The sequence below is a fragment of the Amblyomma americanum genome, chromosome 9 (genome assembly GCF_052857255.1).
Source record: "Amblyomma americanum isolate KBUSLIRL-KWMA chromosome 9, ASM5285725v1, whole genome shotgun sequence".
Taxonomy (NCBI): domain Eukaryota; kingdom Metazoa; phylum Arthropoda; class Arachnida; order Ixodida; family Ixodidae; genus Amblyomma; species Amblyomma americanum.
The window spans coordinates 6,420,772-6,448,312 of record NC_135505.1 but is presented as its reverse complement, the minus strand read 5'-3'; the positions used below and the strand labels follow the sequence as shown (position 1 = coordinate 6,448,312).

Here is a 27,541-nt window from a genome sequence, read left to right as displayed (position 1 = left end):
TTTGTGTGCTAGTGTGTGTGTCACGTAAGGTGCATTAAATGTGCGTCTGTGTAGGTACACCTGTCGCCCAGTTCATTCTTTCGGTCCGAGGGTTCTCCGGGGAGATCCGTGACAAAGGCGCAACTGTTTCCTTTCATTTTTGCCTTCTAGACTACTGTAAGTAAAGGGAATGACTAGCAAACTTCGCAATTCAGACCTCAGCAATATAGTTGATTGCAGTGCTCACCTTCGGTGCACACTTTTTGCCGGCTATATGTCTTAAGGACGGAAACATGGAAGCTAATGAAAATCGCTGAACTTACATTGAGAGTAACACAATGAGCTACGCAAAGGTAAAAGAAAGGTGCCATGTTGAGACAACAGGCCGTGGTGGCCGAGCCGTTAGAGCGCTCGGCTCCTGAGGCAGCGGTAACCGTTTCAATCCCATCTGCAGTGACTCCGTTTCGATGGCGGTGAAATGTAAAAGGCACCACTGCGCTGTGCAATGTCACTGTATGTTGAAGAACCCCAGATGGTCTCAACACACCCAGAGCCCTCTGTTACAGTTTCTCTCATAGTCCATGTGTTGCTCTGGGAGTAAGAAACACCAAATTTGTAATAGCAGTTTGCTACGAAAGGACGAACCGTCACAGTGGGAGATGGAAAAAATGTGAGTAAATGGCATCTTAGTCGAAATGAAAAAGGGACACATGCATGGACAAGCCATGCGGTGCAAAGACAAGAGAACCGACTGCTATTAAGCCTACTGGACTGGATACCACGGCAAGGGAAGCGCAGCAGTGGGCAGCAGACTCAGGTGGATGGATGAGATTATCCGATTAGCAAGTTAATTGGACAGACATGGAGGAGGTGTTTGTCCTTCATAGCCAGAGTGATGAACGACGGCGATTTCAATGATTCTTCGAGTACAAGTGCTTTTTCCATACGCCAAACTATGAAGACGGCTATACGATACATCAGAAGAAAATGAACGGGACGTTAAGCTGTGGCCTCAAGGTTTATGCAACCGTTAACATCTTTTAACAAAAACTTGATTTTATCCAGACAACATCAAGAAAGGTGCAGAGAAGACAAAGCCACTACAAGAATGCCATGATATGCCGAAAGCTGTGTATAACTCTGTGCATACATTGTAGCAGGAAAGCAAGAGTGCCACTCTCAACCCTTCCGATTACCTTCGTGTAGCACTGAGGCGAACACAGCTGTCACAGTTTTGGGTAATAGTTAAGGAATGGACCGTTTTGCCTTATTAATATTGCTTCTTTGGCTGCTGAGCAAAACTGGACATAAAACGAGTCGTCCATACTATTAGTTAATTGTGCAGAAAAAATAATAAAATGACTGTAATTAATACATGTTCCTGTGCGTACTGATCGACAGTGAAGTGGGAATGATATAAATTCCTTGGAGCTGCAAATGACTAGGTTGATAAGCAGTATCGTTTACAGTTAAGGAGAACAAGCTGCCGGGCTAGTTGCATGTTGGTTGATGCATGTTGTTTAGAAAGCAGCGCAAAAAAACGGACTAGGGGCTAAGAAGAGCTAGACACAAAATGAAGTTCACGAGTGCTACTACCAACTGTTTGTTCTTGCTGTACTTCCGGGGATATAAAAAGGGAATGGCGAGCATGCGCGTAGAAACGGCATAAAACAGCACATCAGTCAAGCGAAAAAGTCAATAGAAAAACGAATCTAAAAATGCACTAACATGTGTTGCAGCGCGAACCACAAGAAGGGACGACGACAGACAGAGTGAAAAGAGCGCTGACTTCCAACTATTTATTTTCCTGATAGGCCACGCATTTATACACATTTGAACCTTCAGCAGGAAAGGGCAGGCAAAGCAATCAGCATGAAAGGCATAGGAGATTAGGACAATCACCATCGATCCAGAAACTTCAGCTCTTTCCTGGTTAGAACAACTGATGGCATGCTTACACACCTGTCCTCTGCACGAGCAATACCTGCCGCCTCTATTATCTCCCTAACACACTGATCATTGTGTGGAGCAACGATTGTGCTTTTTTGGAACGCAGGCGCGCAAGGTTTTCTGCGGCGACGTGCAGACTCATTGCCACAATTACGACAATGCGTGCTAAGATGGCCCTGGTCACCATCATTTACATTCTTGTTGTGTTCTTTCAATCTGGTATTTATGCACCTGCCGGTTTGTCCAATGTATTCGCGTCCGCAGGACAACGGAACGCGGTATACGACACCATCGTCGCAAGTGACAAACTGATTCTGGTGTCTAATCATGCACGATTTTTCCTTTTTGCTGTAGCACGGGTTAGTCTTCTTGCACTGAACTGATAGTTTGAGTGGGGCCGAAAACACAACATTAACGCCTACGCGCTTTCCAATCTTCTTCAAGTTGTGGGAAGTCTGGTGGATATACGGAATGACTGCCACTTTTTTGCGTGCATCCGGGCCTGTCACGGCATTCTTTTCAGATTGCCGGACGTTTTTCATTTTCTGGAGCAAGCCCTCGGCCACAGAAACCACAAGGGCCTCCGGGTACCCTGCGTCAGACAGGCGTCTATTTTGCAGGGCTAGACTTTCTTTGATCATATGGTCGCAGGACTTAGTCAGGGCATTTACAAAACAGTGCTTTACAACGCTGCGCTTCACAAGCTTGGAGTGGGCAGACACAGCGGGTAATAAACCTTTTTCCCCCGTGGTTCATACCCGCAACAAACATGGTCATTGCAAAACTTTAGTCTTAGTTCCAAAAATCTAATGGAATTGTTGCTGGGCAGTTCCTGCGTCAAAACTAAAGGTGCTAAGATTCGCTTGAATGTGTCAAGCACGTCTTCGGCTGTTACATGAAAATCCGCATTGGTGTTGTCAGTTATGAATAAAAAGTCATCTACAAATCTAAAGACTTGGACAACACTTGTACCTTCGAGACATCTTTCAATCATTCTGTCATGCATGGCTAAAAACAAGTCGCTAAGGACCGGGGCAACACGTGATCCAATGCATATTCCGCGTTTTTGCAGGTAAAAACCTTTGTCCCATGTGGCAAACGTAGATCGCAGGTACACATCAAGCAATTCTAGAAAGCCACTAACATGTAAACCACAACTGTTCTGGAACGAAACGGCACCCATCCTATCAATGGCCTGTTCAACACATGATAGCAGAGCATCATGCGGCAAAGAGTAAAAAAGGTCTTTTACGTCTATGGAAAAGGCAGATACATTTGCAGTCTTATGCTGCCGCAAGTATTCAACAACCTGTTTGGAGTTCCTAACAAGGAATGGGTCTTCAATTGTTAGCATAGCCAACTTATCCTGCAGAAAAAGAGCTAAACATTTCTGCCACGTTTCCTTTTCTGAAATAATCACACGAAGTGGGCAGCCATCCTTATGTGTTTTTTTGCGGAAAAGAACATGTCTAAACAAGGTTTCTTCTTGTCCTGAATTTGCTTGACGAGTGTTTGCAATCCTAACCGCTTGCACAGTTTTTTTTCCACGGCCTTAGCTTTCTTTAGTTTTAATTCGTTCATTCTATTAAAATTGCTCTCGATAGCTTCGGAGGCTTTCTTTCGGAAGAGGTCATGTGGAAAAACGGTAAAACCACCCTCTTTATCAGCCGAAAGAACACAAAGTTGGTTGTTGCACAAAACGTCAGACACAGTTTTTAACAGCACAGTGCGTCTCGACCTCACTGAACGCTCGAGAACATCCACTCCCTGGGATATACAGCTGCTCTTCTGATCTTCCGGTGCAAGTCTTGCAACTTGTCTGACCATCGCCAACTTTTCTGGCGCATTCATCCTAGGTTGGACGGCACACTTTGTCCCGAGCTGTAGGGTGCGTAGAATATCAGCCGGAATATCCGCGTCACCTTCGATGTGAACAGGGTTGCAGGGGCTCAGCTTATTCTTGACGGGCTGAAGAGTACGAAGCCAAGGTAGCAAGCCATGCCAGCGGACCTCCGTCATCTGATCGATGTTCCTACGGCATTCCTGCCACATACGTGCAGCTGAACAGTAGGAGGCAGCCCTGTTCACTTGCACAAACAGGTACTCCCTGTAGAGCCGGGCCTGTCTTCGCCATTCGGACCGTAGAATCTTTAGAATCCGAGTTCCGTGACCCACAGAAGGATTGATGATCCCGAAGTTCATGCGAATGGGAGGCGGCAAAAACTTCCCTCGTATGCAGAAAGACAGTGTGCGAGTCTGGCACGTTGCGTCGGCGGCCAAGAACGAGAGAACACATGGATGAAGAGAACACAGAAGAGAGCCCGATGTACTAGAAATGTATTCCAGAATGGTTGCTTGGCGGGCTAGTTGGTTCATATCTAACATGTGTTGCAGCGCGAACCACAAGAAGGGACGACGACAGACAGAGTGAAAAGAGCGCTGACTTCCAACTATTTATTTTCCTGATAGGCCACGCATTTATACACATTTGAACCTTCAGCAGGAAAGGGCAGGCAAAGCAATCAGCATGAAAGGCATAGGAGATTAGGACAATTACCATCGATCCTGAAACTTCAGCTCTTTCCTGGTTAGAACAACTGATGGCATGCTTACACACCTGTCCTCTGCACGAGCAATACCTGCCGCCTCTATTATCTCCCTAACACACTGATCATTGTGTCGAGCAACGATTGTGCTTTTTTGGAACGCAGGCGCGCAAGGTTTTCTGCGGCGACGTGCAGACTCATTGCCACAATTACGACAGTGCGTGCTAAGATGGCCCTGGTCACCATTATTTACATTCTTGTTGTGTTCTTTCAATCTGGTATTTATGCACCTGCCGGTTTGTCCAATGTATTCGCGTCCGCAGGACAACGGAACGCGATATACGACACCATCGTCGCAAGTGACAAACTGATTCTGGTGTCTAATCATGCACGATTTTTCCTTTTTGCTGTAGCACGGGTTAGTCTTCTTGCACAGAACTGATAGTTTGAGTGGGGCCGGAAACACAACATTAAGGCCTACGCGCTTTCCAATCTTCTTCAAGTTGTGGGAAGTCTGGTGGATATACGGAATGACTGCCACTTTTTTGCGTGCATCCGGGCCTGTCACAGCATTCTTTTCAGATTGCCGGACGTTTTTCATTTTCTGGAGCAAGCCCTCGGCCACAGAAACCACAAGGGCCTCCGGGTACCCTGCGTCAGACAGGCGTCTATTTTGCAGGGCTAGACTTTCTTTGATCATATGGTCGCAGGACTTAGTCAGGGCATTTACAAAACAGTGCTTTACAACGCTGCGCTTCACAAGCTTGGAGTGGGCAGACACAGCGGTTAATAAACCTTTTTCCCCCGTGGTTCATACCCCCAACAAACATGGTCATTGCAAAACTTTAGTCTTAGTTCCAAAAATCTAATGGAATTGTTGCTGGGCAGTTCATGCGTCAAAACTAAAGGTGCTAAGTTTCGCTTGAATGTGTCAAGCACGTCTTCGGCTGTTACATGAAAATCCGCATTGGTGTTGTCAGTTATGATTAAAAAGTCATCTACAAATCTAAAGACTTGGACAACACTTGTACCTTCGAGACATCTTTCAATCATTCTGTCATGCATGGCTAAAAACAAGTCGCTAAGGACCGGGGCAATACATGATCCAATGCATATTCCGCGTTTTTGCAGGTAAAAACCTTTGTCCCAGGTGGCAAACGTAGATCGCAGGTACACATCAAGCAATTCTAGAAAGCCACTAACATGTAAACCACAACTGTTCTGGAACGAAACGGCACCCATCCTATCAATGGCCTGTTCAACACATGATAGCAGAGCATCATGCGGCAAAGAGTAAAAAAGGTCTTTTACGTCTATGGAAAAGGCAGATACATTTGCAGTCTTATGCTGCCGCAAGTATTCAACAACCTGTTTGGAGTTCCTAACAAGGAATGGGTCTTCAATTGTTAGCATGGCCAACTTATCCTGCAGAAAAAGAGCTAAACATTTCTGCCACGTTTCCTTTTCTGAAATAATCACACGAAGTGGGCAGCCATCCTTATGTGTTTTTTTGCGGAAAAGAACATGTCTAAACAAGGTTTCTTCTTGTCCTGAATTTGCTTGACGAGTGTTTGCAATCCTAACCGCCTGCACAGTTTTTTTGCCACGGCCTTAGCTTTCTTTAGTTTTAATTCGTTCATTCTATTAAAATTGCTCTCGATAGCTTCGGAGGCTTTCTTTCGGAAGAGGTCATGTGGAAAAACGGCAAAACCACCCTCTTTATCAGCCGAAAGAACACAAAGTTGGTTGTTGCACAAAAAGTCAGACACAGTTTTTAACAGCACAGTGCGTCTCGACCTCACTGAACGCTCGAGAACATCCACTCCCTGGGATATACAGCTGCTCTTCTGATCTTCCGGTGCAAGTCTTGCAACTTGTCTGACCATCGCCAACTTTTCTGGCGCATTCATCCTAGGTTGGACGGCACACTTTGGCCCGAGCTGTAGGGTGCGTAGTATAGCGACTTGTTTTTAGCCATGTTTTTGTTAGCGATGTTTTTGTTAGCCATGTTTTTGTTAGCGACTTGTTTTTAGCCATGCATGACAGAATGATTGAAAGATGTCTCGAAGGTACAAGTGTTGTCCAAGTCTTTAGATTTGTAGATGACTTTTTAATCATAACTGACAACACCAATGCGGATTTTCATGTAACAGCCCAAGACGTGCTTGACACATTCAAGCGAAACTTAGCACCTTTAGTTTTGACGCATGAACTGCCCAGCAACAATTCCATTAGATTTTTGGAACTAAGACTAAAGTTTTGCAATGACCATGTTTGTTGCGGGTATGAACCACGGGGGAAAAAGGTTTATTACCCGCTGTGTCTGCCCACTCCAAGCTTGTGAAGCGCAGCGTTGTAAAGCACTGTTTTGTAAATGCCCTGACTAAGTCCTGCGACCATATGATCAAAGAAAGTCTAGCCCTGCAAAATAGACGCCTGTCTGACGCAGGGTACCCGGAGGCCCTTGTGGTTTCTGTGGCCGAGGGCTTGCTCCAGAAAATGAAAAACGTCCGGCAATCTGAAAAGAATGCCGTGACAGGCCCGGATGCACGCAAAAAAGTGGCAGTCATTCCGTATATCCACCAGACTTCCCGTAACTTGAAGAAGATTGGAAAGCGCGTAGGCCTTAATGTTGTGTTTTCGGCCCCACTCAAACTATCAGTTCTGTGCAAGAAGACTAACCCGTGCTACAGCAAAAAGGAAAAATCGTGCATGATTAGACACCAGAATCAGTTTGTCACTTGCGACGATGGTGTCGTATATCGCGTTCCGTTGTCCTGCGGGCGCGAATACATTGGACAAACCGGCAGGTGCATAAATACCAGATTGAAAGAACACAACAAGAATGTAAATGATGGTGACCAGGGCCATCTTAGCACGCACTGTCGTAATTGTGGCAATGAGTCTGCACGTCGCCGCAGAAAACCTTGCGCGCCTGCGTTCCAAAAAAGCACAATCGTTGCTCGACACAATGATGAGTGTGTTAGGGAGATAATAGAGGCGGCAGGTATTGCTCGTCCAGAGGACAGGTGTGTAAGCATGCCATCAGTTGTTCTAACCAGGAAAGAGCTGAAGTTTCTGGATCGATGGTGATTGTCCTAATCTCCTATGCCTTTCATGCTGATTGCTTTGCCTGCCCTTTCCTGCTGAAGGTTCAAATGTGTATAAATGCGTGGCCTATCAGGAAAATAAATAGTTGGAAGTCAGCGCTCTTTTCACTCTGTCTGTCGTCGTCCCTTCTTGTGGTTCGCGCTGCAACTCATGTTAGATATGAACCAACTAGCCCGCCAAGCAACCATTCTAAAAATGCACATTCAGCAGAATATATCTGTACCGACGTGTCACTGACACACCGCTCGGACAACTTTCTGACATAATAAGACTCTAGAAGTAGCCTAGCCTTATCATTACCTCTCTTGCCAAGAATCGTGGTCTTCTCTAATCTTGCCCTACACGTGCTGTCGCAAGAAACAATGTGCCGCACGAGATTCGCACTAGTGCCCTTATTTTCTAAGTTTTTGGCAGGCTCCCATAGCCGGTCAGTAATACAGCGGCCCGTTTGACCAACGTATGAAGCTCCAAATTAGATGGGATTCAGTACTGATCAGCACTGAGCGAAGTAAAAACAGCACTGAACTGAGGGGTGACATGAATGCCAAAGTTGGCAAGCAGGAGGCTGTAGGCCGCGCAGTGGGCGCCTATGGTATAGGGTCTAGGAATAGCGAGGGGTTATTATTAGTTGCATGCGCATAGAGAAAAAATTTACGGACCATGAATACCTTCTTTCGCAAATAGGAGAACAGGAAGCGGACGTGGAAGAGCCACATTGGTGAGACTACAAATGAAATAGATTTCATAACGGGTGATCACACTGGCATCGTGCAGGATGCGGAGGTCTTCAGAAATGTGCACTCTAGCGACCACAAGATGGTACCGTGTGTAATTAGCCAAGACATGAAAAGGAAACGGAAGAGGCTAGAGATGCGGAAGCCCATCAACGAGTTAGCAGTAAGAGGGAAAGTACAGGAATTTTGGATCTCACTTCGGAACAGATATTCGGCTCTAACTCAATGCTACGACCTTAACGTCGAAGTAGTGAATGATAATCTCACAGCTATCATTACGGAGTGTGCAGTTGAAGTAGGCAGCAGGATTGTTACACAGAATACCGGCAAACTCTCTCAGCAGACGAAATATATGATTAACAAGTGCCAAAGCATGAAAGGCTCTAACCCCACACATAAAACAGCACTAACAGTGCCATGAATGGTAATCAAAGTATCCAATGTAAGGTAGTCTAATATGGAGAGAATAGAACATTTTCCAAAAAACGCAAGCAGACTAAAAGCGCTGAAGAATAAGTTAGGTATAGAAAAAAGCAGATATACGCGTTCAGAGAATATATTAGATTGGGACAACCTGCTAAAAAGATTGAAAAATAATAAGCCTCTACCTGCGCCACTTACGTAAAACACGCTTGATCCAATTCGAAGATAAACTAAAAGACCCGAGGGCAATGGTGTAATTTTACCACCCGTAGGTGGGGAAAATAGAAAAAATGAGGGGGGGGGGGGAGTAAAAAGTTACATAGCGACCCACATCCGGGGAAGCGGGCCCCGGGATACTCCCCTGATAGGTTGCATGGTTGTCAGGAAAGGTGTTATGGGCATAATGATGGGAATGGGGACAGCGAGTTTTTGGCTCTGATCCTCTGAATGTATTGACTGCATTGCTGGCCGGCCTGGCCAGGACATGGAGGGCGTCAAGATTGCCCGATGGTGCGCCCGCACTCACGGGATGCCCGACCACTCACAAAATGCAACGGGCTCCGACCGCCGGAGATAGAACTTAACTCGGGGTCAGCTACCTTGGGCCCCTCCACGAATTTCAGGTTTTGTTTCAGCCCCGCCAGCTACTAACCGTCGAGTGCTTTTCGCGGTTTTTCAGATAACGGAAGTATGCGCAGTGTGATCCGGCCAGCAGAGGCGTAGATCGTCAGCCCATCGGCCCTCCGGCTCTCGGCACCATAACCTAACACCTGCGGGGGGACTCCCCTGTGCGTCCAACGAACCAACCATGCACTTATTTTCTCCCCTAGCTTGCTCCATACGTAAGAACGTGAAGTAGGGTGATATGACCCGGGCCTACTCCGCCAGTACTACTCCACAACAATGACGATTTTCGCACTGGTCGTACTACGCCCTCTTACCTCGGCGTCCCGCAATGCCCCCAATGGCCCAGCTGTCAGCCGTGAAGCTGCTTCCCCGAAGACATCGCTTCCGAGGAGCCGGGACCCCCACGCGGACCTGGCCTCTCCGTAACCAGAAACCGGCGCGTAGGTCGCCAGACGTGTACGCCCCCGCTTGCAGAGGCGAGACAAAGTGAGCAATGTCATTAGCAATATGAATAAGACAGTTAAATTAGCTGGAGGGTTGTACACAAATGTATACAGTAGTCAAGAGCCGCCGTGGTGGCTCAGTGGTTAAGGCACAAGGCTGCTGACCCGAAAGACGCGGGTTCGATCCCGGCCGCGGCGTTCCAAATTCAATGGAGGCTAAATTCTAGAGGCCTGTGTACTGTGCGATGTGAGTGCACGTTAAAAAACCCCAGGTGGTCAAAATTTCCGGAGCCCTTCACCATGGCGTCCCTCATAGCCTGAGTCGCCTTGGGACTCCCATAAACTAAACCAAACCTATAAAGTAGTCAATATAATTAGGGGATTACTGAGAGTGCCATTAGGGCAGAGCAATGGTACACCTCAACAGTAATGAAAGAGGAAGTAAAGAAAGCCTTAGGAGCAGTGCAAAGGGGAAAATCAGTAGGTGAGGATCAGGTATGACCGGCAGAGGTGCGCCAATGACCTCATTTTTACTTTTCCTCCCTCACCCTCACTTTTGAATCCGTGGCCCTCCCTCACCCTCGCCCTCACTTTGAAAAGTTATCCGGCCCTCCCTCACCCTCACACTCATTTCAAAAAATTTGCTCGCCCCTCCCTCGCCCTCACCTTCACATCATTGGCCCTTCCTCACCCTCACTTCGAAAAATTTTGCGGCCTTCCCTCGTCCTCACTCTCACATCATTGGCCTTCCCTCACCCTCACGTAACAGTCTTTTTAAAACTAGTTACTTTTTGTAGTCGGCAACTTCTGGCGGTATTACTGAGTAATAAACATTGGAGTAATAATCAAACAGGAATAAGACTTGCCCTCAAGGCACTATTTGACGACAGGCCAGATACTTATATTGTTGTGTGTGTGCGTGTACGTGTGTGTTGTTTGAGCTAATATGTGAGACAAACCCGAGACAGCTAAGAGTTGAGCCCCAAAATAACACTCTGCCTTTACTTCTGGCACGCAGTGCATGCATATATGTACCTTGCACTTATAACATTTCATTGCTATCTATATGCACTGCTAAAGCGTGACAACGCATTATTTTCATCATGAACGATAACTAATGTACGCCAAGAACATTTATAACATAATGCACTAGCGTTTACCGAGGCACTTAAATTATACAGATAGATACAGATAAGTTTATTTCCAGTTTCAACTGGAGGGTTTCCTGGCTAAAAGCTGCATGGTGACTGGGTCCAGGAAACCCCTACAAGCAGTAGCACACGATCGGTACAAGAAATTTTCAAAACTCGTCACACATACAGTAGTATGATATTTCAAGAAAAACACTCGACACATGTATACACTTACTCTAATAATACTAAAATAAAGTTAGAACACTAAAATGGCCATACATATGTTGAAAAAACACATTGAAAACATTAACACTCAAGCAAAACTTTCAACGATCAACAAGTGGAGGCATAGAATGGTATTTGAACAAAATATTTCCGCAGCTCAGCTTTTGTATATCCCGTTGTATGTTGATAAGTGTTTAAAACATGGGGCAGATTATAAGACAACAATTGTAATTTATTGTCGGTGGGAAAGCGGGGTATGTTCCATGAGCTCGAACTTCTTGTATGTATGTTAGCACAACGCGTGTCTAAATATGCTAAGGTGTAGTAAAAACTGACGATAGATGCCGTGGAAAAATACATTTTTTGCAATAACTTAAAATTATACAAAAGATCATGTTATGAGCTTGGAAGGCGTATTTCGTAGTAGTCATGATATCTATATCGGCGGTTATTCGAACAATTTTTTTTTGCAATACCAGAAGCTTATTTATGCTATTTTTAGCCATTGTGGCCCATACTAAGCTACAGTAGTTAAGGTGAGAGAAAAATGATGCATAATATTTTTTAATTTACATTTTAAAGGTAAAGCTTCACGGCATCGAGAAAGGGCTCCGCAGACTGACGAGAGTTCTTTGCAGAGGTGTTCAACGTTGGCATCCCAGTTTAAATGACACTAAAAATAGACTCCAAGGATTTTGTGCTCTTCAACAATTTCTATTTGTTGATTTTCAAAGTATAGCATGCAATTCGGTGTTGTCGGTTTGTTTCTTGCGCAGAAAATTATAGCCTTGTACTTTTAGGGTTTATCTTTAATTTATTCATCATTGACCACCTAGATAATGTATTGAGTATATCATTACATTTTACAACTAAATCGTTAAGGTTAGGGCCTGAAATAAGTATTGTACTATCATCTGCATATATTACGAAATCAATGGAAGGATCTATGCCAACAATATCATTTATGTATGCATTAAACAAAAGCGGTATATGTATGCATTAAACAAATGCTATATCATGCATGTATGCATTAAACAAATGCTAAGTCCAGATTACTCAGAACAAGGAATGTTTGTAGGTCGCTTAATTATCATTTCCCAATGAAACTGTTATAGCACTAGGTCTCGAGAATTTCACTGCTTCTAATCTCTCGCCATTTCGTCCGGTTTGCTGCATGCTCGTCTGATGACCCTTCTACGCGCACGGATAGAAGACGATAACTGCTCTTTCAAACAACAGCTTGAGAGATGGGCAATTTAACACGCGCGAACGCGGGTACGTGACGAAGATGAGGACACTGAAGCAGTTTCTTTTTATTCTGGATGTGTTCCTTTAGACACAATGAGAAAGGGACAGAAAGTTAGAAGGAGTGTGAACAAGCCTGGCTTAAAAGGTGGAAAAGGTTCACGACCAAGCCATTACCCAGAGTCCCCTTGCGATAGTCATCTTCAACGTCCCATCACAGGCCTACGTTCCTTAGGAAGGGTCGTCTACCGGAGGCTGTAGCCGGGCATGTCCACAGCAAGTGTTTTGCGTCGCACAGTTCAGGCGCCCCACCACAATAAGGACAGTTGTCCGTCAGTTCTAATAAGATCTAAGCCTTTGTCACGCGACCGATGACGCATTGCCGCTCCTGCCCGAATCCGGCGCACATATGACTCCTTTTAACGAGTGTGACTGTGGCAGGTGATCCAAATTACTTAAATGTCCCGGTAGCCGCGCCCGGTGAGCCGGCGGAGCGGGCTCTCGACGTTGCTGGCCAGGCCGGTTGCCGAAAGCGTACTGATCTGCGCGAGCGAGCTCGCGCTCCGAGCTTCGTCGTCGACATCAGCGCCGCTGGCGATACCAGCGCCGCTACAAGACTACGGGTGGGAGGGTACGAACACGGAGGAATTAGAGCACGTGTTCGCTGACGCAAAGCTTGTTTCTCGGAGGAGGAGGATGATAAACTTTATTTTCATCGGCCATGGTAGCAGTTGGTGTTGGCTTATAGTCGCTTCAAGTGGCCATGAGCCTGTGGCGTTCGGCGACATCTAGGAGTCTTGTCACAACCCGGATCTGTGTGTCCGAGTCGGAGCAGAGCAATGCGGCCTCCCGCTGGTCTGAATTCGAGAGTTGCAAACCTCGTGTAGGGGAGTCATGTGGGATTGAGTGGCATGTTGGCCACATAGTTGACAGGAAGGAGAGTAGGGTATATGAGGGCATATATCGCAGGGTTGGGGAAGGTGTTCTTTTGGAATTACCTTCACGTAACCTCTTGGGTTTTGGTTAGAGAAATATGTGCGGGAGGATACAGAAGTCTACCTAATCGGTAGTGCATGGTTATGTCATGAATTGTAACCATACGATCTCTCGCCATCCGCAGGACGGGCGACACCACATCCGGTCGACGAATCCTCGGGCATGATTGTGGGCCGCCTCGTTTCCGGGATGGGATGAGCGCGCAGGGACCCAAATCAATTGGATCTGGCGGAGTTGGTCCTTGGTGGAGCGGAGGAGAGATAGGATGACGGGGGAGACACGGCCTCTGGCGAAATTACGAATCGCAGATTTAGAGTCGCTGAAAATGGTTTCTGCAGAGTTGGAGACCATCGCCAAGGCTATGGCCGCCTCCTCGGCCTCTTCAGACGATCTGACGGGAATGGAGCACACAAGCAAGGGCCGTCCACAGTAGTTTACAACCGCGAGCGAAAAAGCATCGCGATGAGAGTATTCGGCGGCGTCGACGTAGACCGCTGTCTGATCTGTTAAATACTTTTTATGCAGATACTTAACCCTGTCCTTGCGGAGAGCGACATTATACTCTAGGTGCATGTTTTTCGGGAGAGGGGTAACGGTAACGTTTCTGTGGATATGAGACGGAAGCTGGGCCTTGTCGGCGATGGTCGTTTCGAAGCTTATTTCAAGCTTGTCTAGTATGTGACGTCCCGTGGAAGTGTGGGTGAGACGCTCGTACTGAGCGGTGAGATGAGCTTCAGAGAGCTCCGTCACAAAGTTGCAAACCCCTAATGCCAGTAGTGTGTACGTGGGGGTCCGGTGGGGGAGATGGAGAGCAGCCTTGTATGCCTGTCTACTAAGGCAGTCAACGCGGTTCCGTTCCTGGCAACTAAGGTAAGCTGCCAGAGGTAAGGGAAATATAAATGAGGCGACTGATAACCAATGCCTGAACAAGACGTCGCACGCCTCGCATGCCTCTATGTTTATTACCAATGCGACGAATTAGACAAATGGTCTGCGAGACAGAGGGTGTGAGTTTAGCCAGAGTGTCGGTGTCTTTCCGATGGCTCTGGATGAGAAGCCCCAATACCCTAATGGTGGATACTCCGCTTGTGGGTTGGCCATTGGCAGTAATGCAGATGGGATGATGGCCGTGGAGGCCGGGTTGACCTCGAAAGAGCAGCAGCTCAGACTTCTGAGGTGAGCACGAGAGGTCGGCTCCGGCTACGTGGCGCTCAATGACATCCACCGCTTGTTGAAGTGCGGATTCAACCTCAGCTTCGTTTCCTGTTGAAACCCTGAGGGTTATGTTGTCTGCGTATAAGGTATGGGATATCCGGGGGATAGCGTCTGATTTTTAAGGTAGCGTGAGCAAGGCGACAGTGAAAAGAAAAAAGGAGAGAACAGATACTGGGGGGGGATGCAATTGCTACCGAAGGTAGCAACGATCATCACGGATAGCATGACGTTCCGCGCTTTGTCCTGTTGGTTTCTTCCTCGTCCCTTGTCTTGTTTGCGCGGTTTAAAGATGCATTCATACTTGGCAGCGCAAAAAAAAACGAGGACAAAAGCGAACGAGGAGGCACAACACAAGCGCAGACTACCAACTAAACTATTATTCACAGAAAGGAAGCTTTAAAGGCGTGATAAAACATAAAAACAACAAAAGGAAATGCCTCAACGGATGTACAAAGAAATCAATGACATTTCATTCCTGCGTCATAAGGAACACAACCGCAACAGGAAAACCAAATTGAATCCATCAGGCCAACTCCCCGTACTGTCTACTTGCCCTCAAGAAACTGCGCAGAAAAAGAACTTCCTTATCCTGCAGGTTGACCGACGGTGATGCGGCACACGCTTCTCTCTCTTTCTTAATCAGGTAAGCTTCTATCAGCTCCCGGCATACCTTATACCTGTGCCTGAACAAGATACTAGTCCTGTCAAGTTGAGGAAAGCAATCTTTGCAATCCCTGCAGTGCAAAGCGAGGTTAGAGGACACAGCGCCTTTTAGTGATCTCCGGTGTTCCGCTAGACGCTCATTGATACATCGACCAGTCTGGTCGATGTAATTCTTACCACATGAAAGTGGAACGCGATACAAAACACATGTGTCGCAATCTGTGAGCCTCTTTCTGTGGGCTATCGTGCAATCATTCACTGCGCGGTTACCACCACGCTCGATCGTTTTGCGCACAGCACTGCACACACCACCGATCCTGTTCTTCGCGGTGAAAACAACTTTTGCGCCGTACCTCGCCCCCACTTTTCTTAGGCGATGTGGAAAGCCGGGCACGTAGGGGATTCCTACCAATCGCTTTTCCGCACCGTTCTCTTTCACGATGACCGGGGGCCTGCCTGACCTGGCTAAGATCCTTTCAGTGACCCTAGCCAGAGTCTGATCAGGAAAACCTGCTTCCTTTAACCTGCGCGTTTGTCCCAGGAAGCTTGTTCCACCCTTATTGGAGCAGGATTTTGAGAGAGAAGCTTTTAGGCAAGAAGTAGCAATGCGGGCCTTTACCAATTTCGAATGACCAGAACTGTGATTGAGGAAGGGCTTTTCCGTTCGTGGGCGATACCTCAAGCACACACAACTCGCGTGGTAATCAATCCTCAGGTCTAGGAACTGGATGGAGCGTGACTGTGGTAATTCAAATTTGAACTTCAGACCGTCGCCCCTTTCCTTGAATATCTTGACGACGTCCGGGATAACCCTAGAGGAGATATCCTTTAAGAAAATTAAAAAATCATCAGCAAGATCTTCTGCTAGTTTACGTCCATCCTGCTTAGGAAATTGTCGCTCAAGACAGGTGCGACCTCTGGACATACACTTTTTCGCCCCACCCAACGAAGGTTGAGTCAAGGTAAAACGATATGAGCTCTAGGAAGCTTTCCACTGAAACACCACAATCCGCCACAAAGACAACCTCGTTATTATCCACGGTGATGCAGTCCTTCACATACTTCATAAGCTGATCATGGGGTAAAGAGTAAAATAAATCTTCGACGTCTATGCTGAAGGCGAAATGTCTCTCTCCCTCTACCTGTGACAGGAACTGCACAACACCTGCAGAGTTCTCCACCAAAAATGGGACGGCCAGCGTGACAGAACCCAGATGACGCTGAAGGTACCCAGAAACAGCATGCTGCAAAGTGTCCCGCTCCGAAACAATTGCCCTGAAGGGAACGCCCGGCTTATGTGTTTTGGCTGTGAAAGACAGGTCTAGAACGGTACCTTTGCTGTTACTGACCGTAGCACCCAGTCGATCGAGGTTCATCCCTTCCAGGAGGACCTTGGCCCGTTTCTTGATGGCAGCAGGCCTCAGAGCCACTTCTTTGAAGTTCTTTGCAATTGCCTCCACTGCCTTCCTCTTGCTCTTGAAAACTTCCTCTGGCGCGAGGACAAAGAACCCCTCGTTCTCTGAAAGGACGGGCCTTAAGCCCTCAGCCGCCGAATAGGTTACCAGCTCTTTCATTCTTCCTGCAGTTTTCGGTTTTCTTTTTTGCTCCATCACGATTGCGGAGCACTCGTTGACGCACCTAGATTTATCAGCGTCGGGAACAACCCGGGAGACCACGCGCGAGAGCGCTAGCAGCTCCAGTGGCCTCATGGCAGGTTGGAAGCAGAATTAAGGACCTAGTTCCAGAGTTCGTCGGTGACGGTCGTCAATCACCCTGGTCCCTAGGACGGTATTCTTCCCCGTAGAAGCGGAGGCTTTCTTCCTTGTTGGTAGCGTAGGACGAATAGTGTTCCACAAAAACACCGTTAGGCTGTCTGCTGTTTTGGACCAATCCTCGTACATCTGGAGCTGCTGCCGCTCATTCACACCAATCCCGCAGTGGACGCGAAGGCAGAGCCTGTAGAAGCGTACTTGTCTCCACCACTCCGACTGTATTGCCACGCGAGTGGTGTGTGCTGGGACACCGCCCACGAACGGAAAAGCCCCTCCTCAATCACAGTTCTGGTCATTTAAAATTGGTGAAGGCCAGCATTGCTGCTTCTTGCCTAAAAGCTTCTCTCTCAAAATTCAGCTCCAACAAGGTTGGAACAAGCTTCCTGGGACAAACGCGCAGGTTAACGGAAGCAGGTTTACCTGTTCAGACTCTGGCTAGGGCCACTGAAAGGTTCTTAGCCAGGTCAGGAAGGCCCCGGTCATCGTGAAAGAAAAAGGTGCGGAATAACGATTGGTAGGAATTCCCTACGTCCACGGCATTACACATCGCCTAAGAAAAGTGGGGGCGAGGTACGGGGCAAAAGTTGTTTTCACCGCGAAGAACAAGCTCGTGGTTTGTGCAGTGCTGTGCGCAAAAAGATCGAGCATGGTGGTAACCGCGCAGTGAATGATTGCACGATAGCCCACAAAAAGAGGCTCACAAATTGCGACACATGTGTTGTGTATCGCGTTCCAATTTCATGTGGTAAGAATTACATCGGCCAGACTGGTCGATGTATCAATGAGCGTCTAGGGGAACACCGCAGATCACTAAACGGCGCTGTGTCCTCCTACCTCGCTCTGCAATGCAGGGATTGCAAAAATTACTTTCCTCACCTTGACATGACTAGTATCTTGTTCAGGCACAGGGATAAGGTATGCCGGGAGCTGATAGAAGCTTATTTGATTAAGAAAGAAAGAGAAGCGTGTGCCGCATCACCGTCGGTCAGCCTGCAGGATAAGGAAGTTCTTTTTTTGCGCAGTTTCTTGAGGGCAAGCAGACAGTACGGGGAGTTGGTGTGATGAGATTCAATTTCCTTTTCCTGTTGCCATTGTGTTCCTTATCACGCAGGCATGAAATGTCATATATTTCTTTGTACGTCCGTTGAGGCGTTTTCTTTTGTTGCTTTTGTGTTTTATCACGCCTATAAAGCTTCCTTTCTGTGAATAAAAGTTCAGTTGATAGTCTGTTCTTGTGTTGTGTCTCCTCGTTCGCTTTTGTCCTCGTTTTTTTTGCGTTGCCAAATATGAATTTGAACCATCTAGCCCAACTTTCTGTTCTTATAAAGATGCATTCCACTAATAGCCTTTGTGCCCGCTCGGGTAGAGGGGCACAGTTTCTCGAGAGATAGTTGGAGCATTTCTTGCGTAGAGAGATTTCAGCGGAAGCCAATCATTGTGCGAGGTAGGAGATCATTATCTTCAACATAATGATTAAGGCGGTTGACAATGAAATGCTCCATCAGTTTCCCAGCGGAGGAACTGAGGGAGATAGGGCGGAGGTGTTCGAGAGCTAGTCGCTTGCCTTGCTTCGGTATGAAAGTCACGCGTGCATGTTTCTATGCTGGAGGTATTTCATCCTCTCTACAGCAATCATTTATGAAGGCAGCGAGAGCCTCAATGGACGGGTCATCTAAATTACGGCGAGTTTTGTTGAACATGCCATCCGGTCCCGGGGCAGAGTTAGGACGGAGCTTATTGAGAGCGAATCATACCTCAGCCTCCGAAATCTCCGCATCGAGTACATGGTTGGCACCACCCATGTAGGGGGAAAGATGGTCCGGGAAAGGAGTATCAAGATACCGGACACGAAGTTCATCGAGAAGATCTCGGTATGAGCCGGGGTGTTCATGGAGTATCCGGGGAATGCTGTCTCGTTGGGATGTTTTGCAACCGGCTGGGTCTAAAAGGTATCGGAGAAGGGCCATGTGCGGCTTGGCCCGAGCTGGCCACGCATGTTGTAACAAACTTGACCCGATTGCTGGGAAGCCAATGAGAGTGAGTGCGCCTCAATCGGTCTATCTGAGCCATTCGACGCCGAAGCGTTCAATTGTGGCGTTGTATTTCCCAGCGGTTTTGCGTGCTTTCGCGGGTCTGCCATAGGTGTAGGAGACGGCTGTTTGTACTGGATTGGTCAGCCGTGGCAGGTGATTCCTAAGTAGTAGCATATACATTTCCCTGGAGACTGGAGATCCACTCGTCTAGGTTATTAATCCGAGTAGGTCCGTTCTGAGCACGTAGTGGACGAAACTTGTCCCAATCTGTGATTAGGCTCGGGCGACCTTTCCGACGGTACAAGGACGACCTGAGGGTGGTCGCGAGGACATAGTCGTTATGCCAAGGGTATCCCCAGTGTTGAGCCACCGATCGATCCACACGTTTTTGCAGACTGTTAGATCAGGTGAAGTGTCAACAGACACGCTGTTTCCTACGCGGATGGGAGAGTGAGGGTCAGTAACAAGGGTGAAGCCCAGTTCCTGTGCCCGTAACCAAAGATTGTTACCCTTTCGGTTGGCGGCGCGGTAACCCCAAGCGGAGTGGTGAACATTCAAATCTCCTACAATGAGGACACTTGAATGGTGCGCGAGCTTGTTGACACAGGAAAGAAGAGAGGTTAAGTCGCGTCTTCTGTCTTTTTTGGGGGGAGCCAAAAAGGTTAAGAATGAAGAGGCTTTGGTGGCCTCTTTTAAGAGGGAGGAGTTGGAGCAAAACGCTGCCTACGCCAACATCGTCTAAGGAGTGTTGGACGGCCGGTAGGTTGCGTTGAATCAAAATAGCGGTGTCGGGAGCGGTGACGTATAGGGGGAGTATGGTTTATAGCCAGGTAATTTCACTCGGCCATGACTTTCCTGGAGGGCGATGATATCACGGGGATCTCCGAATTTTGGACGTAATGCAGCAGGTTGCCTCGCTAGCGGCGAAACCCCCTGCAGTTCCATTGCCACACGTTAAGTGGCGAGGCGCCATGGTGAAGTGTGGTTGAAGCCAAGATGGGTTTGGGGGGCTGGAGCGGGAAGCAAGTGATCGTATGGTTTAACCTGTGTCGTGGGGAGGGCGGCTGGTGCGTCTACACTAGCTTAAAGAGCTGTGACGTGTTTGAAATTGTGGCATGAGGGTGTTAAGTTGATGGATTTGCTGCTGTATTATTTGTTGGAACTGGTGCATTTGCTTTTGTCGGGAGAACTCAGGAAATTACGCCGCGAGTATAGCATAAATTTTAGCCTCTAATTTGCCTTCCAGGCCAGCCTCAAATTCCTCGAGGTAGGCAAAATTAACGTGTCGTTCTGAGCGGGAGGTAGCTTTCAGCTTAGAGGGAGGGCTGGAGGTAGTATCTTTGGCTTGCGGGGGAGTAGACGTCGGCGCCTAAGGCGAGGTGGTGGTAAGGGGTAGAGTAGGATATGTTTGAGATGATGGATCGGGCGCAAAGGGTGGACGCTTTAAAAGCGTTTCCTTGCTGTAGTCTATGGTTGCTAGCATTAAGGGCTATTATTTCGTCGCGCAGGGCTTGCAGCTCTGAATCGCGAGACAGACTGCTGAGAGTGAGAATCCGCGACTGCCCAGCTTACATGATTTTTCGTGGAGGACTCTCGGCGAGGAGAAAACCTGGAGCCCAGCGGTAGGAAGGACCGTGAGCGACTCCGGCTGAAGCGCCGGTAAGAGGAGGAGGAGCGATCGGAATCTATTTTGGCCGAGGTGTTCTCTGCCCCTTGACGACGGGTCCGGGATCGGGAACGATGGGAGGTTGAAGCACTGTCTGAGTTCGCAGGGTGTAGCTGGCGTTGCGTTACGACAGGAGGCACCTTGTAACGGCGTTTACATTTAGAGGAACCGGTCTGGTGAGCACCAGAACAAACTACACATTGGGGGTGCATTCATGGGCCTGGTCAGGGTCGCTAGCTCCGCATTGAGGACACTTGGAGAGCTTGGGAGACGGACAAACGTCCTCTCCGTGTCCCGTCTTGGGACAGTTAAGGCACGCTTCCACCTTGTTCTTGAAGATGTAGCAGCGCACAGCACTGCCGGCATAGGAGACTTGCGGGGGACCTTGGTCCCTGCGAAAATTATGACAATAGATTGGGTCTTGCCTAAACGGCGGGCGTAGAGAATGCAGTGTTCTGGATTCTGGGGTATCAAGTACTTTATGATTTCCTCCTGCGTCTCATCCACGTATTGGTGGTGAATGATACCTCGAGCATATGCGCCTCGTGGGACCAATTAGGTAGCAACTGGGTAGCTGATCGGACTGGGTAGCTAATCGGTAGCTGATCGTGAATATGATGCCACAGGTTGCATAAGAGGGCTCTCGCACAGTTTCCGCCCTCGCCGTTAGATGACCTTCCACGTCACGCTCGCGGTATTACAGGACGTGCTACGTCCGCCGCTATGGTCGAAAATGGCGCTGGTGGACACTCTCAAGGTTCGCGTTGACCAAATAAACATAAACACTGTGGGGTTGACCTGGGGAGATAAGTACTTTCTCCCCACTCAATCGCGGCTGACACGGTTCAAAGCCGCCCGGACCCCACCCCGTGATCGCGTACGCTACCGAGCGCTCGCCGACCACGGCGGGCCTTGCTCTGGGGGAACAAAGGAACGACACATTGGCTGACACAAACAGGCATTTATTGCTACAGAAACAATAACGCCAGCTAGCAACAAGGTACGCTAATGAATCGAGGGCGTCCGACTCACCAGCAAGGTTCCGAGCGAATGTTCGCCCGCGCTAGGGCAAGGGATATAAACTCCGCAGGCCGGACGGGACGAGTACGGGAGCCTGTCTCCCCGTCGCTTCTTCGCCCCGTCGGCGAAGAGCGGAGCCCCGAGCGACGCGTCCGCCCAGGGTGATTGTCCCGGCCGAAGAGACCCCATCTCCCGCGGGCAGGCTTCAGCAGTCTCCCGCGCAGCGACGCTGGCGCCCTCTCTTGCCAGTTAATGTAACTGACAAGGGAATCCGCTCAGCCTCGAGGGGAGACCGCCGCTGCACGGTGCCTCGCGGGAAAGCAAACTCAGGGGGCTGCAGGGCAGGTCCCCACATCCCCCCAACCTTAAATAGACCCACGCGCCTGAAAGTACATGCTATGGAGGAGTCTCCTGGTCTTCATGTCTCTGAGGCACGTCTTGCAGCGGAGGTCACGCCGACAGCGTCCACGCAGACTTCCGCGGTATTCCGAAGGCGGCGTGAAGGTCTCCGCTGGGACGACTCGTATGGCCCGCGGACTACCGTGTCCGCAGGCCCGCGAATCGAAGGCCGGTGGGAAAACTGCAGGCCAGGATCCTGCAGTAGTCGCCAGGGCAGCAGCAGCCGGGGGTGACTGCTGTCTGGTCTCGCCACAGCTGCCCCGGATGGATGCGGCGAACAGGATACAGGCCGCTCCGTCGCAGCAGGTGGCAGCGAGACGATGTGCACCGGTCAGCAAGCCTGGGTGGCTCCACCGGATCTGCAAAATTGTCGAAACGCTCTCGGCGTGCCTTTAACGTAGGTCACGGGAGGGGAAACGGCATCCGCAAGGGCCTCGTGGCACAATGCCTAACTCGCTAGCAAAACGTGTCGGCGGCTGTGCAAACGCAAAGTTCGAGTGAACAAAGCCCTTTCTTGAGTTGAACGAGACTGCTCAGTTCGTGCGAGGTTACAAAAAAAACGGACGGGCAGCAAAGTGCGCCCCCTCTCAACGTCACGGTCCGGTGGTCGTGTCTCTTTTAATGTGGTGCAGGCAGCTCCGAAAAGCCTCAGGCCTAACGACCACTCCGACAACGACCGTGACCACAACCAAGACCCGAAACGGGTTTTGTGCGCGCAGCCGCGAGGAGACATCAGCTTTGTGGGGTGGTCCTACCCCGCTCACTGCACAAAGCAGCTTCTGAGCGGTCGGCGCCCACCGTATCGGACGGTGTCGGAGCGCCCGGTGCCGAGCTGCAATACCAGCGAGCTCGTAGCGGCACCCGTGGCCCCAGGCCACCCGGCTCCCGGAGCCGCGACTCCCAGAGTCGAAAAAGAGATAGTAGAGAAAATATATACAGAAACTCGGACCACCCACGCGGCTTCCGTACTCACTCGCTTCGGGCTCGGCGACTCCGCGGGCGCTAGGCCTCGAACTCCCTCGATGCGGACCAAGTCATTCTCACGAAGAAACTCCAGGGAAAAAAAATGTGCTGAGCATGTCGAAAAGTTCAAACATGCTGCAGCGCAATACACCTCGCACTCAAGAAAGCATGCCGCAGGTCCTAGCGATCAAAATTCACTCTAAGCCTAGCACTTGTCAAGTCCGGACAAAGAGCGTTCCTCGAACCGAACCGACAGTCGTCCAATGTTCCAAGAGCAGGCCCCACGTTGGGCTGCCAGATGTGGGGTTGACCTGGGGAGATAAGTACTTTCTCCCCACTCAATCGCGGCTGACACGGTTCAAAGCCGCCCGGACCCCACCCCGTGATCGCGTACGCTACCGAGCGCTCGCCGACCACGGCGGGCCTTGCTCTGAGGGAACAAAGGAACGACACATTGGCTGACACAAACAGGCATTTATTGCTACAGAAACAATAACGCCAGCTAGCAACAAGGTACGCTAATGAATCGAGGGCGTCCGACTCACCAGCAAGGTTCCGAGCGAATGTTCGCCCGCGCTAGGGCAAGGGATATAAACTCCGCAGGCCGGACGGGACGAGTACGGGAGCCTGTCTCCCCGTCGCTTCTTCGCCCCGTCGGCGAAGAGCGGAGCCCCGAGCGACGCGTCCGCCCAGGGTGATTGTCCCGGCCGAAGAGACCCCATCTCCCGCGGGCAGGCTTCAGCAGTCTCCCGCGCAGCGACGCTGGCGCCCTCTCTTGCCAGTTAATGTAACTGACAAGGGAATCCGCTCAGCCTCGAGGGGAGACCGCCGCTGCACGGTGCCTCGCGGGAAAGCAAACTCAGGGGGCTGCAGGGCAGGTCCCCACAACACCCACGAGAGAAGCAGATTGGACAGCCGTCGCCGTAGCTCAGTTGGTAAGAGCACCGGACGAGATATTCGGAGCTCGTGGGTTCGGATCCCACCGGCGGCATGGTAGTTTTTTCTGCTGCTTTAAAAGTAATTTTCTTTAAGCGATTTATTTATCTAAGTAATATTATCCCACTGATAAGCACAACACATTAAAAAAATATATATAACGTTCCCCTATGCACCTTGGTTTCGGCGACTGTTGGCTCCCTTTATAAGTTTGTCAAACAGCCTACCCATTTACTTTACATTGTCTGCTAATAGCTTAACGAGGGCCTCGGTTCTGGCAGTCTTGATGCCACAGGTTGCTTAAGAGGGGTCTCGCACAGATTTGGCCCTCGCCGTTAGATGACGTTCCACGTCACGCTCGCGGTATTATAGGACGTGCTATGTCCGCTGCTATGGTCGAGGGTGGCGCTGGTGAACACTCTCAGGGTTCGCGTAGACCAAATAAACATAAATACCCACGAGAGTAGCAGATTGGACAGCCGTCGCCGTAGCTCAGTTGGTAAGAGCACCGGACGCGATATTCGGAGGTCGTGCGTTCGGATCCCACCGGCGGCATGGTTGTTTTTTCTGCTGCTTTGTAATTTTCTTTAAGCGATTTATTAATCTAAGTAATATTATCCCACTGATAAGCACTACACATTAAAAAATACATATAACGTTCCCCTATGCACCTTCATTTCGGTGACTGTTCGCTCCCTTCATAAGTATATATATATATATATATATATATATATATATATATATATATATATATATATATATATATATATATATATATATATGCAACAAGGTGTACATAAAATAGGAAAAAATGTATCAGGGCCTGTAGAGATACATCGGGGGCTTAGGCAAGGATGTCCTCCGTCACCTTTGCTGCTGTTCATGTTGTACCTGCAAGGATTGGAGACCAAGCTAGAGAGGAGCGGACTAGGCTTCAATCTTTCTTTTTTCAATCAAGGGGAATGGATTAAACAGCCATTACCTAGACTAATACACGCGGAACATGGAAAACATGCAGAAGCTGATAGACATATGTGGTGCAGAGGGAGATAGATCAGGTTTCAAGTATAGTAAGAAAAAATCTACAGACATGATATTTAATGATGAGGGCAGCGAGCATACAATACAGGAGTCCCGCTTGAAGTAGTGGATGAGTACAAGTATGTTAGGGTGTGGATATATAAATGTGCTGAGTATATGACAGAGCACAAAAACATGTAATGAATAAAGCTAGTAGGAATGCAGCTGTCATGAAAAACAGAGCACTGTGGAATTACAATCGGTATGAAGTGGTAAGAGGGATCTGGAAAGGGGTGATGGTTCCTAGCCTGACTTTCGGTAATGCGGTCCTGTGCATGAGACCATATGCTCAAGCAAGGTTAGAAATCAAATAACGCGGCGTAGGGAGGCTCGCTGTGGGAGCACATGGAAATACACCAAATCACGGGGTACAGGGTGATATGGGATGGGCGTCGTGCACGGGCAGAGAAGCCAGCAGTAAGATAGCATTTGAGGAGCGATTGGGAAAAATGGGTGATAGGCAGTAGGCTAGGAAAGTTTTCAGATACCTATACATAGGGACTGTTGACACGAAATGGAGAAAGCGAACTAGAAAATTTACAAGCAAAATATCTGGACAGCAGTATGGGGCAAATCACCAATTATCGGTTAACAAAAAGGTTAAAGAAACACAGAGAGCTCTGTGGAAAATAGGAATGCTGAAGAAATCGGCACTGGGAACATACAGGATCTTTAAGCAGGAAATTGCCGAAGAAAATATCTATGATAATTGTAGGGGAAGCTCTGTTGTTTGAGGCCAGGACAAGAGCTTTGTGGACTCAGACATATAGAGTCAGGTACCACGAGATAGACAAGTTTTGCGCTGCGTGCGGAGAGAAGGAGAAAACGGCGGAACACTTTATGCTTTTCTTTAAAGGGCTTCACCCTACAGTGGAAAGCAGCGGGGCTGATTTATCCAAGGCATTGGGGTTTAAGGACAGTGAAGGGTAAGTATATTTTAAGCGGGTAGAAGTAACTAAGCGAAGGTAATCTGATTGGTGGCTAAAATTAAGACAAGAGTACAATTTCATAAGTCATGGCTAGGCGGCTTGAGCCACCACCCTATTTAAAGCGTTCAGACTTATCCATCCATACATCCATCCATAGCTGCGTCATAGCCGCTGCAGACGCACTGGCGCCGGCGCGTGCCCAGCTGTGCGCCACCTTTGCGCAGTAGCCAAGTCTGACGCTGCGCCGGAGCCGCTTGATAGCGCCTCTCATTTTGTGCGCATGCGCAGAGGTATCAGTGGGCGTATACATATAACGGGGCGTTTGCGAGCTTGGTATAGGCATGGAGAAGTAAAGCGAAATTTCTGCTCAGCGGCTATTGATGCTCAGCGCCTCAGCGTAGCTCACGCTACGTATATCCTCGCATAGCCGAGCTAAGACACTGCGAATTTTTTTAAATAATTAAGGCAATGCAAATAGAATATATTTTCACTGTAATAAATGCCATGCTTAAAAAAGCTGTGGCGATGGCGTAGTGGTCTGAAGCAGTGGACAACGGAACTGATCGCGGGTTCGGATCCCGCTTCGCCAGCTAAGAAGCGCTTATTCACCAGTGCCCTCCCCCAGTGCGATGCCGGCTTTCCGCTGCAGTAAGGCGCTTATGCTGTCGCTTAAAATAAAAAGTTATTCTGGCCACTTGAAGATCAAGCGGATCACTAAAATACAGCATTTCGGCTGAATGGTAATCACTAACTGCTTGAGTCTGGACTGAACGATTTCCATGGATTTGTGATTGTAGAGAGTTGACCAAATCTACCTGATTAAATAATAATAATAATAATAATAATAATAATAATAATAATAATAATAATAATAATAATAATAATAATAATAATAATAATAATAATAATAATAATAATAATAATAATAATAATGGTCATGCTTATTTTCGCCACTGAATACAGAGGAGAGAAAATAGGTGGCTGGAGAAAAACCTGCTTTATCGGCAGCTTGACGGCGCTCCAGCCACCTTTACATCAGAAGCTATGGCGAGGCAAACAGTGCACATCTGAAACACCATTCTTATTTTTTTTTTGCTTTTTTTCAAAGGTTTTCTTGCAGTACAAAAGCACTTGCAAAACGAAATGGAAAACGAAAATAAAGCATTCATTTTTACACATGTGCACGACACAGAGATGATGAAATAACACAGAAAGTCTGAAACAGAAGGGGAAAACGGACATAAAAACAACATCAGCATGGTTCACCCGACAAAGAGGTTGGCGACGTGTCTGCGCGGGATTGAAATGACATCCACGCTCTGGAAGTCGAAATCATTTAAAATGGATTGTAATGAATGTCTAATTCTTTCGGTGCCGCAGCCAGTACGCGAAAAGGGACCAAACCATCTAAAATGTCTAAAATGATGCATTAGCACGCAAACTTACAACATAT

The 27,541-nt window shown here is 48.3% G+C and overlaps 1 non-coding gene and 1 pseudogene across 1 annotated transcript; both read left to right on the top strand.

Moving 5' to 3' along the window:
- LOC144105145 (uncharacterized) overlaps positions 1-27,541 on the top strand; it is a 124,242-nt pseudogene that overhangs the window by 33,862 nt on the left and 62,839 nt on the right.
- Positions 24,061-24,134, top strand: TRNAS-AGA (transfer RNA serine (anticodon AGA)). Its single transcript has one exon. It is a non-coding gene; the product is annotated as a tRNA-Ser (tRNA).